Source organism: Scyliorhinus torazame, chromosome 24 (assembly GCF_047496885.1).
Source record: "Scyliorhinus torazame isolate Kashiwa2021f chromosome 24, sScyTor2.1, whole genome shotgun sequence".
NCBI classification, from domain to species: Eukaryota; Metazoa; Chordata; class Chondrichthyes; order Carcharhiniformes; family Scyliorhinidae; genus Scyliorhinus; species Scyliorhinus torazame.
The window spans coordinates 39,754,013-39,773,620 of NC_092730.1; the positions used below are offsets into that span (position 1 = coordinate 39,754,013).

Below are 19,608 nucleotides of genomic sequence, written 5' to 3' on the forward strand. Positions count from 1 at the left end.
GTGTATGGGACACAGAGTTCCACAGACTGAATCCTACTTTCCACACAACACCACTGACTGGATTGGATTGGATTGGATTTGTTTATTGTCACGTGTACCGAGGTACAGTGAAAAGTATTTTTCTGCGAGCATCTCAACAGATCAAAATCGTGCATGAGAAGAAAAGGGAATTTTAAAAAATACATAATAGGGCAACACAACATATACAATGTAACTACAAAAGCACTGGCATCGGATGAAGCATACAGGGTGTAGTGTTAATGAGGTCAATCCATAAGAGGGTTATTTAGGAGTCTGGTGACAGTGGGGAAGAAGCTGTTTTTGTGTCTGTTCGTGCGTGTTCTCAGACTTCTGTATCTCCTGCTCGATGGAAGAAGTTGGAAGAGTGAGTAAGCTGGTGGGAGGGATCTTTGATTATGCTGCCTGCTTTCCCCAGGCAGCGGGAGGTGTAGATGGAGTCAATGGATGGGAGGCAGGTTTGTGTGATGGACTGGGCGGTGTTCACGACTCTCTGAAGTTTTTTGCGGTCCTGGGCCGAGCAGTTGCCATACCAGGCTGTGATGCAGCCCGATAGGATGCTTTCTTTCGTGCATCTGTAAAAGTTGGTAAGGGTTAATGTGGACATGCCGAATTTCCTTAGTTTCTGAGGAAGTATAGGGGCTGTTGTGCTTTCTTGGTAGTAGCATCGGAGTGGGTCGACCAGGACAGATTTTTGGAGATGTGCACCCCTAGGAATTTGAAACTGCTAACCATCTCCACCTCGGCCCCGTTGATGCTGACAGTGGTGTGTACAGTACTTTCCTTCCTGAAGTCAATGACCAGCTCTTAAGTTTTGCTGGCATTGAGGGAGAGATTGTTGTCACGACACCACTCCACTAGGTTCTCTATCTCCCTCCTGTATTCGGACTCATCGTTATTCGAGATCCGGCCCACTATGGTCGTATCGTCAGCAAACTTGTAGATGGTGTTGGAACCAAGTTTTGCCACACAGTCGTGTGTGTACAGGGTGTAGAGTAGGGGGCTAAGTACGCAGCCTTGCAGAGGCCCGGTGTTGAGGACTATTGTGGAGGAGGTGTTGTTATTCTTTCTTACTGATTGTGGTCTGTTGATCAGAAAATTGTGAATCCAGTTGCAGAGTGGGGAGCCAAGTCCTCGATTTTGGAGCTTTGATATGAGCTTGGCTGGGATTATGGTGTTGAAGGCGGAGCTGGAGTCAATAAATAGGAGTCTGATGTAGGAGTCCTTGTTTTCGAGATGCTCCAGGGATGAGTGTCGGGCCAGGGAAACAGTTAGGGGCAGCACGGTAGCATAGTGGTTAGCACAATTGCTTCACAGCTCCAGGGTCCCAGGTTCGATTCCTGGCTTGGGTCAACATCTGTGCAGAGCCTGCACATTCTCCCCTTGTTTGCGTGGGTTTCCTCCGGGTGCTCTGGTTTCATCCCCCAGTCCAAAGATGTGCAGATTAGGTGGATTGGCCATGCTCAATTGCCCTCAGTGTCCAAAATTGCCATTAGTGTTTGGTGGGGTTACTGGGTTATGGGGATAGGGTGCATGTGTGGGCTTGGGTAGGGTGCTCTTTCAAAGAGCCGGTGCAAACTCGATGGGACGAATGGCCTCCTTCTGCACTGTAAATTCTATGAAATGTCGTCTGATGTGGACCGGTTGCAGAGGTATGTGAATTGCAGTGGATCGAGGCGTTCTGGGAGTATGGAGGTGTTGCGCTTCGTGGTGAATCCTGGTGAATACCAAGAGCTGAATTATGTTGTGAACACTCACATAGAATGGCACACAGAATAAAATGGCGAGATCGTGGAAAATGTGGACCATTTTCCATGACCGGAAGCCACCACTGGAAAAAGGCAGATCCAGCAGACAGGATTCGCCCTCACCTCCAATGTGTCAGCTCAGCCTTCAGCAGATTGAGAAAGAGAATACTTGAAGAGCAGCTTCATGACAGAATCGTTCGGAGTGACCATTGCACAGTGCTTACTCAGCAACGGCAAAGACTGGTCCCGTATGTTTTTTATTCTGTTCGCAGTGGAGGCCAACTAACCAAAATTAACCAATTTACCCAATGATCCCAGTACGAAAAGCAAGGGACAAAAATTGTTTCTTTTGAATTTATTTTAACAGCGAAACGAAATTGAACAGGAATTCAGAAGCGCATTGAGCTGATACAATAAGCTTCGGGAGACAATGATAAGCTGGTTTGAGTAAGTCTTAACTGTGATTTGGCTCGTTGGTCTAGGGGTATGATTCTCGCTTAGGGGCTTCCATTTGCGATAAAATGCGAGAGGTCCTGGGTTCAAATCCCGGATGAGCCCTGTTTATTTTTATCACGACGATCATTGAAGTCGGGAGCAGGTTTGAGCCCCAGAGAACACGTGAAGAAACGAACACGTTATTTAAAGACCGTTTCACCATGGTGTTGGACGCTGAATGTATCCTCAAATTAGTAAAACAAACGAACGCCTGTGCATCCAGGTAGCTGGCTGAATGCAATGGGTGTATGTAACCCCGATAAACCTTTGATTTATTTGCTGAATGTCCGCCTTAAAAGTAATCAATGTCCCGCTTCCGCCGCTTTCTGAGGCAGAGGTCCAAAGTCGCACAACTCTCTGAGAGGGAGAAATTTCCACATCTCCATCCGAAAAGGGCGACATCCTTGTTTTTAACTGCCCAGTAGTTCTGCTCTCACCCACAAGCAGTGACATCCTTTCCACGTCCACCTTGTCAAGACCATTCAAAATCTGATGCACTTCAATCAAATCAACTGTCACTCTTCACATCTCCACTGGAAACAAGTGCAGTCTGTGTAACCTTTCCTCAATAGCAAACCCGCTCAAAGAACAACAAAGAACAAAGAAAAGTACAGCACAGGAACAGGCCCTTCGGCCCGTCAAGCCCGTGCCGACCATGCTGCCTGACCAATGACGAGTCTAAAATGTTTTCCACTTCCTGGGTCGGGGTATCCCTCGATTCCCATCCTATTCATGTATCTGTCAAGATACCGCTTAAATGTCACTATCGTCGCTGCTTCCACCACCTTCTCCAGCAGCGAGTTCCAGGCACCCACTACCCTCTCTGTAAAAAACTTGCCTTGTACATCTCCTCTAAACCTTGCCCTCGCACCTTAAATCTATGTAATTGATTAGTAATTGACCCCTCTACCCTGGGGAAAAGCCTCTGTCTATCCACTCTGTCTATGCCCCTCATAATTTTGTAGACCTCTATCAGGTCGCCCCTCAACGTCCGTCATTCCAGTGAGAACAAACAGAGTTTATTCAACCGATCCTCATAGCTAATTCCCTCCATAACAGGCAGCATCCTGGTAAATCTCTTCTGCACCCTCTCTAAAGCCTCCACATCCTTCTGGTAGTGTGGCGACCAGAATTGAACACGATACTCCAAGTGTGGCCTAACTAAGGTTCCAGACAGCTGCAACATGATTTGCCAATTTTGTACTCAATGCCCTGGCCAATGAAGGCAAGCATGCCGTATGTCTTGACTACCTTCTCCACCTGTGTTGCCCCTTTCAGTGACCTGTGGACCTGTAGACATAGATCTCTCTGACTTTCAATACTCTTGAGGGTTCTACCATTCACTGTATATTCCCTACGTGCATTAGACCTTCCAAAATGCATTAACTCACATTTGTCCGGATTAAACTCCATCTGCCATCTCTCCGCCCAAATCTCCAAAAGATCTAAATCCTGCTGTATCCTCTGACAACCCTCATCGCTATCCGCAATTCCACCAACCTTTGTGTCATCTGCAAACTTACTAATCAGACCAGTTACATTTTCCTCCAAATCATTTGTATATACTACGAACTGCAAAGGTCCCAGCACTGATCACTGCAGAACACCTCTAGTCCCAGCCCTCCAATTAGAAAAGCACCCTTCCATTGCTACTCTCTGCCTTCTATGATCTAGCCAGTTCTGTATCCACCTTGCCAGCTCACCCCTGATCCTTTTGTACCAGTCTACCATGAGGGACCTGGTCAAAAGCCTTACTGAAGTCCATATAGACAACATCCGCTGCCCTACCTGCATCAATCATCTTTGTGACCTCTTCGAAAAACTCTATCAAGTGAGTGAGACACAAAACCATTCTGCCTCTCACTAATACGTCCATTTGCTTCCAAATGGGAGTAGATTCTGTCTCGAATGATTCTCTCCAGTAATTTCCCTACCACTGACGAAAGGCTCATTCCTGGCACCAATCGAGGAAACCTTCTCTGAACCATCTCCAACATATTTACATCTTTCCCTAAATAAGGAAACCAAAACTGCACAGAATTAGCGAAATGTGTAGCTCCTGGAATAAAAGGGACAGTAGCAATATGGATATAAATGTGGTTGAATAATCAGAAACAGAATATAATGGTCAATAGAGACTTTTCGGACTGGAAGAAGGTTTGTAGTGTTCCACATGGGTTCCTACTGGAACATTTGCTGTCCCTGATATATAACAATGTGCTAGATCATGGTGTACAGGGAACAGTTTCAAAGTTTGGGGATGGTACAATCTTGGAAATTTTGGAAAGTGAGACGCGGACAGTCTAGAACTTCAAACGACAAAAGATGATTTTCAGTCTGGAGACGTGTGAGATGATGCATTTTGGTCGGGAAGTATAGAATCATAGAATTTACAGTGCAGAAGGTGGCCATTCGGACCATGGAATCTGCACCGGCTCTTCAAAGAGCACCCCCATGAAGCCCACACCTCCACCATTTCCCCGTATCCCAGCAACCCCATCTAACCTAAGGGCAATTTAGCCTGGCCAATCCACCTAACCTGCACATCTTTAGAGTGTGGGAGGAAACCGGAGCACCCGGACGAAACCCACGGAGAACACAGACAGTGATCCAAGCGGGAATCGAACCTGAGGCACGGCGCTGTGAAGCCATAGTGCTCACCACTATGTTACCGTGCTGCCCCTTAACTATTTATGGGGTGAAGGAGCAGACAGAGCTGGGTGTATATGTGGATAGATCATTGAAGGTGGACGGGTGGAGAGAGCAGGCAATAAAGCATATCTTATTCTGGGCTTTATAACGAATGGAAAAGAGAACAAGAGCAAGGAGGTTATGCTGAATCTGTACAAGGCGCCAGTTAGACATCAGATGGAATATTTTGCACAGCTCTGGGAGCCACAATATTGGAAGGCTGTGGACGTATTGGGCAGCGTGCAGAAGAGGTTTACAGGATTGATTCCATTTATGAGGCTAGATTGGAGATAGTGGGAACGTTCTCCTTGGAGAGGATAAGGCTGAGAGGAGATATGATCGAGATGTTCAAAATCATAATATCAACATATTAACTGACCCACCCTTTACAGCCCCTATTCGGTTCATACAAACATTTCTCCAGATACACTATACTCCGAGAGAAGAAACTACTCATCATTTCTGTTTGAAATGGGCGGCCACTTATTCTGAGATTATTCCTTCTGGTCCAAGACTCTCCCACATGGTGAACCAGCTTCTCAGCATCTATTCTGTCAAGCCCCGCCCCCCGCCCCTGAAAATCTATTATATCAGTGAATTTGAATGGTGGGATTTATTCCGTGTTCCAAAGATTCGTTCTGGCCTCTGGATTCCCAATCCAGTAACATAATCTCACATCCCTCTGAACAAAAAAACAGTTGATTCAGCTCATTATTAAACATCTTGGGCCAGTGGGCCGATGAATGGCAAATAGAGTTTAATTTGGATAAGTGCGATGTTATGCATTTGGGTCGATCAAATCAGGGCAGGGCCTACTCAGTTAATGGTAGGGAGTTGGGGAGAGTTACAGAACAAAGAGATTTAGGAGTACAGGTTCACAGCTCCTTGAAGCTGGAGTCGCAAGTGGACAGGATGGTGAAGAAGCCATTCAGTATGCTCGGTTTTATTGGACAGAATATTGAATACAGGAGTTGGAACGTCTTGCTGGAGTTTATAGACCATATAATTTACAGTGCAGAAGGAGGCCATTCGGCCCACCGAGTCTGCACCGGCACTTGGAAAGAGCACCCGACCCAAGGTCAACCCCTCCTCCCTAACCCAGTAACCCCACCCAACACTAAGTGCAATTTTGGACACTAAGGGCAATTTACCATGGCCAATCCACCTAACCTGCACATCTTTGGACTGTGGGAGGAAACCGGAGCACACGGAGATAACCCACACACACACGGGGAGGATGTGCAGACTCCGCACAGACAGTGACCCAAGCTGGAATCGAACCTGGGACCCTGGAGCTGTGAAGCAATTGTGCTATCCACAATGCTACCGTGCTACCAAGTTGTACAATGCATTGGTAAGACCACACACGGTATGCTGTGTTCAGTTATGCTCACCCTATTATAGGAAGCATATTGTTAAACTAGAAAGAGTGCAGAAGAGATTTACGAGGGTGTTCCCAGGACTTGATGGTGATTTATAAGGAGAGGCTAGTTAGGCTGGGACTTTCCCCCCTGGACCGTATGAGTCTTGGGGGTGAACTTACAGATGTCTATACAATAATGAAGAGCATAGCTAAGGTAGTCGGCATCTTTTCCCAAAGGTAGAGAAGTCTAGAAGGAGAGGGCATAGGTTTAAGGTGAGAATGGAGAGATACAAAAGAGACCAGAAGGGAAATTTCCTCACACAGAGGGTGATGGGCATCTGGAACGGGCTTCGTGAGGCAGTGGCAGTGGGGAGGAAGCGGGCACGATTTTATCTTTTGAAAACCAGTTGGACAGTTACATGGGCAGGGTGGGTAGAAAGGGATATGGGCGAAATGCGGGCAAGTGGGACTAGCTTAGTGATAGAAACCGGGCGGCATGGTCAAGCTGGGCCGAAGGGCCTGTTTCCATGCTGTCAACATCTATGACTCTATGACTCTAACCATCTTCCTGAGGACATTAGAATTCCCTCCACAGAATTGTATTGAACCGCTTGATACATAATCATTTCTTTATCCAAATCAAACAGATATTGTGGATTAATTAGGGGGCAAACGAAATACTGAGATGAGAGAGAATTGAATGAACTGAGCTGAGGAAGGAAAACTGGATTGTCAGCAAGTTATACCGGATTTCTGTATAAAACGACCGCGACAGGACCTCGAACCTGCAATCTTCTGATATCATCACTAGATTCCCCAAAGTCAGACTCCTTATCCATTAGGCCATGCGCACTGATGTTCAGCCCACGTAAATAAATACTGCGATTATATGTGTTTCATTTCTGTTTTTTGATGATCCGCTCTTTCCCAGATCCCAGAAAATACAAGGGAAAGCTCCAGCTGCCGGACATGGTCATTTTCAAAGTGGAAAAGCCCTTCACTCTGTGAGCTGTGAAGATTCATGGAGGCTCGGGGACTTTCAGGCCGGCCAGGGCTCTTTAACCGGCTCCATTCACAGGAAAAGTGACTTCAGTTTCCACAATAACATCCGCTCTCTCTGAAACCCCCAAACTGAAATTCAGACTCACCGTTAAGGTGAAGACTGCGGACTGCGGTTCCCGCTCCTGCTGTTTAATACAGATCACTATAACTGTGTACATTGAGCAGAAAGAAATTGCTGTTGTTTGTAAACATTTCTTACTGAACTCACTGTCATTCTGCTTCAACAGGACGAGATGAATTTCCTGCTATTTGACAAATTTGCTCAACCGGGTAAATATGAAATATATTATTTGCATCGTGGAATGGAGTCATTTCGAGAACATTCCCACACAGAGAGAAATTCCTGGAACCAGCTGCAGAAAGGCTCCGTGCGCCTGACGTGATTTCAACGCAACCTTCTGATCTGGAGTCAGGCGCGCTCCCGTTGCGCCGCAAGCGCAAATTAACTCAGAGATTATTTTTATTTATTTACACTTTGACTGTGTTCTGTACATCAGCAACTGTGCGAAACAAACTCAAAGAAGTTAGATTGAGGGATACTAAAGGGCCCTGAAGTAAAGCAGCTGTACCACGTGGTTAAGGTGATGCACAATAATCCATTGTGCTCTGTACACGTGGCTTCAAATCCCATCCTCGTCTGTAACGTGTCTGTTGTGTCTCTGTTTGGTCCACTTCATGAGGGTGAAGTGAAAAAGCTGCGGCTTTTAGCTGTTGTTTGACGGCTTGTGGGTGAATAGTGGAACACTGTCCATATTGAAACCACATTAAAAAATGATGAGAAAGTTACTTATTTCACTCCCCAATTGCGCCCAAATTCTGAGTTCGGAACTGTTTCTCGTTCTCAGTTTGAAACTCACGAAGTGGCGCAAAAATATACAACCAGCTTTTTATTGCGATGGCCGGGAATCGAACCCGGGTCAACTGCTTGGAAGGCAGCTATGCTCACCACTATACCACCATCGCTCACTGAAAGAATCAGATTCCAATTGGTACTTTAGATTAGCTTGATAAACTGTTTTGGAACACATTCATACTCAGCGTAAGTTATTTCGCTCCTGAATGAGAGTGTCCGTGTCGCACGGCTCCCGTTCTGCCAGGAGATGGCACCAGTCGACAATAAATGTATTTATCTCATTGATTTCTAATGTTGTGTGTATCATTACTTTGGACACTTGCTCTGGCCTGAGACCGTAACTTGTCCTTGTGTCCTGATGCTGCCGTTTTCACCCTATCGTAGAATGGCTCCAGTGCGGAAGGAGGCCATACGGCCCATCGAGTCGGTACTGACCCACGGAAAGACCACCCGACTTCGGCCCAATCGCACCTAACCTTTCGAATACGTCAGGATGGCTGAGCGCAGGTCGCAGTCTCCTCTGGAGGTCGCATCACACAACTGACATTGACCTTTACTCCGCGAGGCACCATCCAAACCTGGAACCCCTCCCTAACAGCACTGTGTGTGTACATACACCATGTGGACTTGCAGCGGTTCCAGAATCCCCTCACCGCCCATTCTCACGGTCAATTAATGATAGATTGTAAATGTTTGGCCGAATCAGCGACAATCACAGCCAGAGAGACCTGCAATAACCCTCAGGGCAGGAAAGGCAACTCATTGTCCTTTGGCCCAACAGCAAAATACTGCGGATGCTGCAAACTCGAGACAAAAACAGAAAATGCTGCAAATATTCAGCTGATCCGGCAGCTTCTGTGGAGAGAGAAACAGGTCGTTCCAATGAAAGGTCAGGTTGTGAAATGTTAACTATTTCGCTTTTCACAGATACTACAGATCCGTACAGTATTTCCAGCATTCCCTTGCGATTAGCTGAACATCCTCACGCTCTGTAGCTTAATCTGTTCAAGCGCCTGTTCCCCTGTTGAGTCCTGATCCCAGAGGATCTGTTCAGTATTTCCAATAATGTTTCATTTCGAATACTCTATTTCCACAGAATTGTGACGCTGAAATTGCGCACACTTCTCTCCATTGTTATCTACTCTGCAGGTATTGACTGCACCGTCTAATGGAGACATGCTCACAGGGCTGTGAGAGAGGCTTTCTTTCAGGTTTTAGGCCTCTTTTGGTCCATCAACAGCACCCGGGTGTATGCAGAGGAACTCGGAATACGGAGCACCGCTTCCCAGGATGGACTTAATCAGGGACAAGATGTTGGTTTAAGAGAGAATCAATGGTCTGAGGATTTGGGTTGAGATTCCTGGCATTTTGTGAATAGAACAAGGTGGTGGAGCAATGTGACAATAGCAGGATATGAGTTTGGGATATTATCCAGTCTGTGCTGGGGGGCTGCGGGAAGGACGTCGTCTTGTCTGCCCACCCAAGCTGAATGTTGGGATTGAGGTGGTGATCAGATTCCGAGAGGAGGGTGAAATCCTTTCACTGAGTTTCAAGCTCAGAGTGCGGTTGAGTGTCTTGAGTTACAGGAAGATACAGACGGGATGGTCAAATGGGCAGAAAAGTGGCTGATGGAATTTAAAGCTGTAAAATGAGATGTGATCCACTTGGTAGGGGGGTTTCACAGTAACTTCATTGCAGTGTTAATATAAGCCTACTTGTGACAATAAAGAATATTATATTATTATTATAGGATTAATGTGAATGGCCTGACACTAGGAAGTCCTGAGGAACAAAGGGACCTTGGAGTGTTTGTCCAGAGATCTCTGAAGGCAGGTGCGCAGGTTAATAGGGTGCTGGAAAGGCATATGAAATACTTTATCAATCCGGGCACAGATTACAGAAACAGAGAGGTCATGGTGGAGTTGTATAGAATGTTGGGGAGGTCACAGCTGGAGTACCGTGTGCAATTCTGGTCACCACATTTTGGAAATACGTGACTGCACTGGATGGGTTGCAGTGGTGATTCGGCAGGATGTTGCTTGGGATGGAACATTTAAGGTATGAAGAGAGGTTGGATAGGCTTGATTTTTTTTGCTGGAACAGAGAAGACGGAGGGGTGACCTGATCGAAGAGTACAAGTTTATAATGGGTATAGACAGGGCGGTTAGGGAGCACCTGTTCAACTCAGTAGAAGGGCATGTCACGAGGGGACACTGTGTTATTCTGCGAGTCTGAAACTGTTACAGATCAGGTCTTGGAGGTATGGCTGCTGTAACTTACTCTGAACATGTGTTTGAGAATAATCCTGTATCTGTCAGGCTTCGTGACTCACTGTGAGGATGGGATTGAGGATGTGACCTTCAATCTCTGGGACTGTTTATAAATTTGCATTCATTCCACGTAAATTTCCAGCACAGAAAGAGACAACTGATGTGGGAGGTTTTAAGCAAACAACGTGAGCATTTAATATCAGAACACAATAGTGAAAAATAATGTAACCTTCAATCTGATACTGGATTGCTCTGGAAGTTTAACTCAGGTTGTACACATTGATTTGATCTCTGACACTCCGTCTGATTCGGAGTCAGAATTTTGACATGAATGTAAAATGGACCACAGTCTGGAATCGCTACAGTGTCTTCCATCTGGAACAGAGTGAGTGAGGATTTTGTAATAGTTTGCAAGTTACAGCTCAGTTCATAGACATCGAAGTGAGATTGTATCTTTTATTTTCATAAATTGGGTGAGTTTTAAACGAGAATCAGAGTTTGTATCTTTGTCGCTTTCAACATATCTCAATCTGAGAATGTAGCAGATATTTGGGTTTGCAGCTAATGTATTTGTGAGGACACACTCTGGGGATTTGTGCAGCCACTTCTAAACCCCCTATTGCGCGATGTGACTGGTATTTAACTCGAATCTCAGAGTACATTATTAAGGTTAATTGTGTAACTTTTAACCGGCAATCACGTGTCAGTTTTCTCTGATATTTATTATTTCACTAAGGCTGTGCTATTGTGGATCTGATACAGTGATGATGAGAGTGGGTGAGAATTTGGACTGGGATTTATGGTGCCCCGGTAGGGTGACATGGACACAGCGTCTGTCTCTCCTGCTCTGTTAGATTGATGGGTTGAAAATATGTCTCTGGAACTGTTTCTGCTGCCTGAGACTGTGCAACTGATGACCTGTCTCTGTCTCTTTCCTCTGTCAGTGACAATGTATGGACTGTGTGTGGGAAGGAGCTGGCGACACGCTTCCCTGTAACTTGTGTGGAGGAAACACCACATTTATTCATCTTCAGAATATTCTGGTATTTGTCTGTGGAAACAAATTATATTTTAAATCTCAAGTACAGTCCGGAGGAAGTTACAGATTTCATCAGTTTAATCCCAATTAATAATCATTGAAACCGCTTTCAGTATCAACAGCAAGTCTCCAGCTTTGATTGGTTAACACTTGTCAATTCAATAACTAACCAATCACAGGGCCAAGGGAGACGACATAGTAGGATTTGATTGGCTGATGTTTTCAAATTCCAAAATCCCGCCAATTTCACTGCAGTGGAATGTTCAGGAAACGATTTGAATCTCACTTTGTGATCGGTTTATTATATTTTGCAGTCCCAGTTTCCAGGCGCTATATTAGGAACAGTTTGAATTTGTCAACCTCTTATCTGTAACCGGCGGTAATAACACCCCGTTCATCAATTTAAAACGCAGCAAATCTCAGCTCACTGGGAAAACAGGATTCATGAAGCGGCGCCCAGATCACCCCAGAGGAAACATAAAAAAACAATTTGATTAATTTAACTCACCAGTTGTGAAATCTGAATATGGTTATTAAACTTAAATAATTCCCTCCTGAAATTGTATTTCTCCTCATTGTCCGTCACAAATGCCAGACTGGGTTTAAAATCCGCCCTCAATTCAGTTTGATTCTCTTCTGTGTGAAAGTGACTGTGACGGGCGGGTATGAAGCCACATTCACAACATTCTGGAACGGGACAAATCTCTATCCTCCACAAAGAGATTTCTCATCAAGTCAATGCGGGAAAAGATGGTGCAGCTTTTTCAAAGAGATTGTGGGTGGCTCTTAAAAGAGCCGTTGTGTTTGGGGTGGTTTTGAGTCCATTGTGGAGTTTTACTTGGAGCTGGTGTACTTGGTCACCGCCTTTGTCCCTTCCGACACGGCGTGCTTGGCCAGTTCCCCGGGCAGCAGCAGGCGCACGGCGGTCTGGATCTCCCGGGAGCTGATGGTGCTGCGCTTGTTGTAATGGGCCAGGCGGGAAGCCTCACCCGCGATGCGCTCGAAAATATCGTTGACGAAGGAGTTCATGATGCTCATGGCCTTGGAGGAGATGCCGGTGTCGGGGTGAACCTGCTTCATCACTTTGTAGATGTAGATGGAGTAACTCTCCTTCCTCGACCTTCGCCGCTTCTTGCCGCCCTTTACTGCCGGTTTCTTAATGACTTTCTTGGCTCCCTTCTTGGAAGCTGGTTTCGATGTTGGTTTCTTCTCGTCAGCCATCGTCAATTTCACCCAGAAATAAAGCAAACCCGTTGCGAGAGCTGATTAAATAGACAGAGCCTCACATCTATGCTAATGAGGAATGGGGAAAGGAATGATTGTGATTGGACATTGTGAAAATGAGGACAGCCAGTTATGTTCTGTTTATTTGACTGGAGATGTAAACAGACCAATCACATTTAGGATTTTCCACCAATCACAAACCTCATATTGCAATATTACAAACCGGAAACACATTTCAGAAAGAGTGTCTCCAGTCCCAGTTTGTCAGTGTGTAAAAATCCACCGGGAAATGACACCTAGCTGTCGGTGAGCGGGGCCCTTCACCACAGAGGGACTTTGCGGGAGGGTGGGATTCATTCAGGAACTGTGAGTGTCTTGTAATATGTGAGTGTGGGATTTACTCACTGGTAGTGTGGGATTTACTCACTCTCTGATACAGTGTAAGTGTGGGATTTACTCACTCTCTGATACAGTGTGAGTGTGGGATTTACTCACTCTCTGATACAGTGTGAGTGTGGGATTTACTCACTGTCTGATACAGTGTGAGACTGTGGGATTTACTCACTCTCTGACACTAAGTGTGAGTGTGGGATTTACTCACTCTCTGATACAGTGTGGGATTTACTCACTCTCTGATACAGTGTGAGACTGTGGGATTTACTCACTCTGATACAGTGTGACTGTGGGATTTCTTCAATCTCTGATGTAGTGTGTGTGTGGAATACACTTACTCTCCGATACAGTGTGAGTGTGGGATTTACTCACTCTGTGATACAGTGTGCGTGTGGGATTTACTCAACTCTCTGATACAGTGTGAGTGTGGGATTTACTCACTCTCTGATACAGTGTGTGACTGTGGGATTTACTCACTCTGTGATACAGTGTGTGAGTGTGGGATTTACTCACTCACTGATACAGTGTGAGTGTGGGATTTACTCACTCTCTGATACAGTTGTGAGTGTGGGATTTACTCACTCTGATACAGTGTGTGAGTGTGGGATTTACTCACTCTCTGATACAGTGTGTGAGTGTGGGATTTACTCACTCTCTGATAGTGTGTGTGCGTGGGATTAACTCACTCTCTGATACAGTGTGGGATTTACTCACACTCTGATACAGTGTAAGTGTGGGATTTACTCACTCTCTGATACAGTGTGAGTGTGGGATTTACTCACTCTCTGATACAGTGTGAGTGTGGGATTTACTCACTGTCTGATACAGTGTGAGACTGTGGGATTTACTCACTCTCTGACACTAAGTGTGAGTGTGGGATTTACTCACTCTCTGATACAGTGTGGGATTTACTCACTCTCTGATACAGTGTGAGACTGTGGGATTTACTCACTCTGATACAGTGTGACTGTGGGATTTCTTCAATCTCTGATGTAGTGTGTGTGTGGAATACACTTACTCTCCGATACAGTGTGAGTGTGGGATTTACTCACTCTGTGATACAGTGTGCGTGTGGGATTTACTCAACTCTCTGATACAGTGTGAGTGTGGGATTTACTCACTCTCTGATACAGTGTGTGACTGTGGGATTTACTCACTCTGTGATACAGTGTGTGAGTGTGGGATTTACTCACTCACTGATACAGTGTGAGTGTGGGATTTACTCACTCTCTGATACAGTTGTGAGTGTGGGATTTACTCACTCTGATACAGTGTGTGAGTGTGGGATTTACTCACTCTCTGATACAGTGTGTGAGTGTGGGATTTACTCACTCTCTGATAGTGTGTGTGCGTGGGATTAACTCACTCTCTGATACAGTGTGGGATTTACTCACACTCTGATACAGTGTGTGAGTGTGGGATTTACTCACACTCTGATACAGTGTGTGAGTGTGGGATTTACTCTCTCTGATACAGTGTGTGTGTGGGATTTACTCACTCTCTGATACAGTGTGGGAGTGTGGGTTTTACTCACTGTCTGATACAGTGTGAGACTGTGGGATTTACTCACTCTGATACAGTGTGAGTGTGGGATTTCTTCCATCTCTGACGTAGTGTGTGAGTGTGGAATACACTTACTCTCCGATACAGTGTGAGTGTGGGATTTACTCACTCTCTGACACATTTTCTGAGTGTGGGATTTACTCACTCTGTGATACAGTGTGCATGTGGGATTTACTCAACTCTCTGATACAGTGTGAGTGTGGGATTTACTCACTCTCTGATACAGTGTGTGTCTGTGGGGTTTACTCACTCTGTGATACAGTGTGTGAGTGTGGGATTTACTCACTGATACAGTGTGTGTGTGGGACTTACTCACTCTCTGATACAGTGTGTGAGTGTGGGATTTACTCACTCTGATACAGTGTGTGAGTGTGGGATTTACTCACGCTCAGATACTGTGTGTGAGTGTGGGATTTACTCACTCTCTGATAGTGTGTGTGCGTGGGATTTACTCACTCTCTGATACAGTGTGTGAGTGTGGGATTTACGCACAGTGATACAGTATGAGAGTGTTGGATTTACTCACTCTCCGATAGTGTGAGTGTGGGATTTGAAAACGAAATGAAAATCGCTTATTGTCACAAGTAGGCTTCAAATGAAGTTACTGTGAAAAGCCCCTAGTCGCCACATGCCGGCGCCTGTTCGGGGAGGCTGGTACGGGAATTGAACCGTGCTGCTGGCCTGCCTTGGTCTGCTTTCAAAGCCAGCAATTTAGCCCTGTGCTAGGATTTACTCACTCACAGGTACAGTGTGTGAATGTGGGATTTACTCACTCTCTGATACAGTGTGTGTGTGGGATCTATTCACTCTCTGATACAGTGTGTGTGTGGGATTTACTCACTCTCTGATACAGTGTGTGAGTGTGGGATTTACTCACACTCTGATACACTGTGTGAGATTTACTCTCTCTCTGATACAGTGTGGGATTTATTCACTCTCTGATACAGTTTGAGAGTGTGGGATTCACTCTCTCTCTGATACAGTGTGTGAGTGTGGGATTTACTCACTCACAGGTAAAGTGTTTGAATGTGGGATTTACTCACTCTGATACAGTATGTGAGTGTGTGATTTCTTCACGCTCTGATAGTCTGAGTGTGAGATTTACTCACTCTGTGACAGTGTGCAAATGTGGGATTTACTCTCTCTGATACAGTGTGTGAGTGTGGGATTTATTCACTCTCTGATACAGTGTGTGAGTGTGGGATTCACTCACTCCCTGATACAGTGTGTGTGTGGGATTTACTCACTCTCTGATACAGTGTGTGAGTGTGAGATTTACTCACTCTCTGACACAGTGTGTGAGTGTGGGATTTACTCACTCTCTGATACAGTGTGTGAGTGTGGGATTTACTCACTCTCTGATACAGTGTGTGAGTGTGGGATTTACTCACTCTCTGATACAGTGTGTGACTGAGATTTACTCACTCTCTGATACAGTGTGTGAGTGTTGGATTTACTCACTTTCTGATACAGTGTGTGAGTGTGGGATTTACTCACTCTCTGATACAGTGTGTGAGTGTGGGGTTTACTCACTTTCTGATACAGTGTGTGAGTGTGGGATTTACTCACTCTCTGATACAGTGTGTGAGAGTGTGGGATTTCCTCACTCTCTGATACAGTGTGTGAGTGTGGGATTTACTCACTCTCCGATACAGTGTGTGAGTGTGGGATTTACTCACTCTCTGATACAGTGTGTGAGTGTGGGATTTCCTCACTCTCTGATACAGTGTGTGAGTGTGGGATTTACTCACTCTCTGATACAGTGTGTGAGTGTGGGATTTACTCACTCTCTGATACAGTGTGAGAATGTGGGATTTACTCACTCTCTGATACAGTGTGAGTGTTGGATTTACTCACTCTGATATTGTGTGTGTGTCAGGGATTTACTCAATCTCTGATACAGTGTGAATGTGGGATTTACTCACTCTCTGATACAGTGTGTGTGTGGGATTTACTAACTCTCTGAAACATTGTGTGTGTGTAGGATTTACTCACTCTCTGATACAGTGTGTGTGGGAGTTACTCACTCTCTGATACAGTGTGAGAGTGTGGGATTTACTCATTCTCTCATACAGTGTGAGAGTGTGGGATTTACTCACTCTGATACAGTGTGTGAGTGTGGGATTTACTCACTCTCTGATACAGTGTGTGAGTGTGGGATTTACTCACTCTCTGATAGTGTGTGTGCGTGGGATTAACTCACTCTCTGATACAGTGTGGGATTTACTCACACTCTGATACAGTGTGTGAGTGTGGGATTTACTCACACTCTGATACAGTGTGTGAGTGTGGGATTTACTCTCTCTGATACAGTGTGTGTGTGGGATTTACTCACTCTCTGATACAGTGTGGGAGTGTGGGTTTTACTCACTGTCTGATACAGTGTGAGACTGTGGGATTTACTCACTCTGATACAGTGTGAGTGTGGGATTTCTTCCATCTCTGACGTAGTGTGTGAGTGTGGAATACACTTACTCTCCGATACAGTGTGAGTGTGGGATTTACTCACTCTCTGACACATTTTCTGAGTGTGGGATTTACTCACTCTGTGATACAGTGTGCATGTGGGATTTACTCAACTCTCTGATACAGTGTGAGTGTGGGATTTACTCACTCTCTGATACAGTGTGTGAGTGTGGGATTTACTCACTCTCTGATACAGTGTGTGAGTGTGGGATTTACGCACAGTGATACAGTATGAGAGTGTTGGATTTACTCACTCTCCGATAGTGTGAGTGTGGGATTTGAAAACGAAATGAAAATCGCTTATTGTCACAAGTAGGCTTCAAATGAAGTTACTGTGAAAAGCCCCTAGTCGCCACATGCCGGCGCCTGTTCGGGGAGGCTGGTACGGGAATTGAACCGTGCTGCTGGCCTGCCTTGGTCTGCTTTCAAAGCCAGCAATTTAGCCCTGTGCTAGGATTTACTCACTCACAGGTACAGTGTGTGAATGTGGGATTTACTCACTCTCTGATACAGTGTGTGTGTGGGATCTATTCACTCTCTGATACAGTGTGTGTGTGGGATTTACTCACTCTCTGATACAGTGTGTGAGTGTGGGATTTACTCACACTCTGATACACTGTGTGAGATTTACTCTCTCTCTGATACAGTGTGGGATTTATTCACTCTCTGATACAGTTTGAGAGTGTGGGATTCACTCTCTCTCTGATACAGTGTGTGAGTGTGGGATTTACTCACTCACAGGTAAAGTGTTTGAATGTGGGATTTACTCACTCTGATACAGTATGTGAGTGTGTGATTTCTTCACGCTCTGATAGTCTGAGTGTGAGATTTACTCACTCTGTGACAGTGTGCAAATGTGGGATTTACTCTCTCTGATACAGTGTGTGAGTGTGGGATTTATTCACTCCCTGATACAGTGTGTGAGTGTGGGATTCACTCACTCCCTGATACAGTGTGTGTGTGGGATTTACTCACTCTCTGATACAGTGTGTGAGTGTGAGATTTACTCACTCTCTGACACAGTGTGTGAGTGTGGGATTTACTCACTCTCTGATACAGTGTGTGAGTGTGGGATTTACTCACTCTCTGATACAGTGTGTGAGTGTGGGATTTACTCACTCTCTGATACAGTGTGTGACTGAGATTTACTCACTCTCTGATACAGTGTGTGAGTGTTGGATTTACTCACTTTCTGATACAGTGTGTGAGTGTGGGATTTACTCACTCACTGATACAGTGTGTGAGTGTGGGGTTTACTCACTTTCTGATACAGTGTGTGAGTGTGGGATTTACTCACTCTCTGATACAGTGTGTGAGAGTGTGGGATTTACTCACTCTCTGATACAGTGTGAGTGTGGGATTCACTCACTCTGACAGTGTGTGAGTGAGATTTACTCACTCTGATACAGTGTGTGAGTGTGGGATTTACTCACTCTCCGATACAGTGTGTGAGTGTGGGATTTACTCACTCTCTGATACAGTGTGTGAGTGTGGGATTTACTCACTCTGATACAGTGTGAGAGTGTGGGATTTACTCACTCTCTGATACAGTGTGTGAGTGTGGGATTTACTCACTCTCTGATACAGTCTGTGAGTGTGGGATTTACTCACTCTCTGATACAATGTGTGAGTGTGGGATTTCCTCACTCTCTGATACAGTGTGTGAGTGTGGGATTTACTCACTCTCTGATACAGTGTGTGAGTGTGGGATTTACTCACTCTCTGATACAGTGTGTGAGTGTGGGATTTCCTCACTCTCTGATACAGTGTGTGAGTGTGGGATTTACTCACTCTCTGATACAGTGTGTGAGTGTGGGATTTACTCACTCTCTGATACAGTGTGAGAATGTGGGATTTACTCACTCTCTGATACAGTGTGAGTGTTGGATTTACTCACTCTGATATTGTGTGTGTGTCAGGGATTTACTCAATCTCTGATACAGTGTGAGTGTGGGATTTACTCACTCTCTGATACAGTGTGAATGTGGGATTTACTCACTCTCTGATACAGTGTGTGTGTGGGATTTACTCACTCTCTGAAACATTGTGTGTGTGTAGGATTTACTCACTCTCTGATACAGTGTGTGTGGGAGTTACTCACTCTCTGATACAGTGTGAGAGTGTGGGATTTACTCATTCTCTCATACAGTGTGAGAGTGTGGGATTTACTCACTCTGATACAGTGTGTGAGTGTGGGATTGACTCACTCTCTGATACAGTGTGAGTGTGGGATTTACTCACTCTCTGATACATTGTGTGTGTGTAGGATTTACTCACTCTCTGATACAGTGTGTGTGGGAGTTACTCACTCTCTGATAAAGTGTGAGAGTGTGGGATTTACTCACTCTGATACAGTGTGTGAGTGTGGGATTTACTCACTCTCTGATAAAGTGTGAGAGTGTGGGATTTACTCACTCTCTGAT

The 19,608-nt window shown here is 45.2% G+C and overlaps 1 long non-coding RNA gene and 2 other non-coding genes across 3 annotated transcripts in view; 1 reads left to right on the forward strand and 2 right to left on the reverse strand.

Annotated features, from left to right (window-relative positions):
- Positions 1-2,233: 2,233 nt before the first annotated feature.
- Positions 2,234-2,324, forward strand: trnap-agg (transfer RNA proline (anticodon AGG)). The gene is given in 2 exon segments: positions 2,234-2,269; positions 2,289-2,324. It is a non-coding gene; the product is annotated as a tRNA-Pro (tRNA).
- Positions 2,325-8,268: 5,944 nt separating this feature from the next.
- Positions 8,269-8,340, reverse strand: trnag-ucc (transfer RNA glycine (anticodon UCC)). Its single transcript has one exon. It is a non-coding gene; the product is annotated as a tRNA-Gly (tRNA).
- Positions 8,341-10,670: 2,330 nt separating this feature from the next.
- LOC140400020 (uncharacterized) overlaps positions 10,671-19,608 on the reverse strand; it is a 53,337-nt gene continuing 44,399 nt past the window's right edge. Inside the window, exon 3 of the long non-coding RNA XR_011937975.1 lies at positions 10,671-11,551. This is a non-coding gene — a long non-coding RNA (uncharacterized lncRNA). The remainder of the gene's footprint in view (positions 11,552-19,608) is intronic.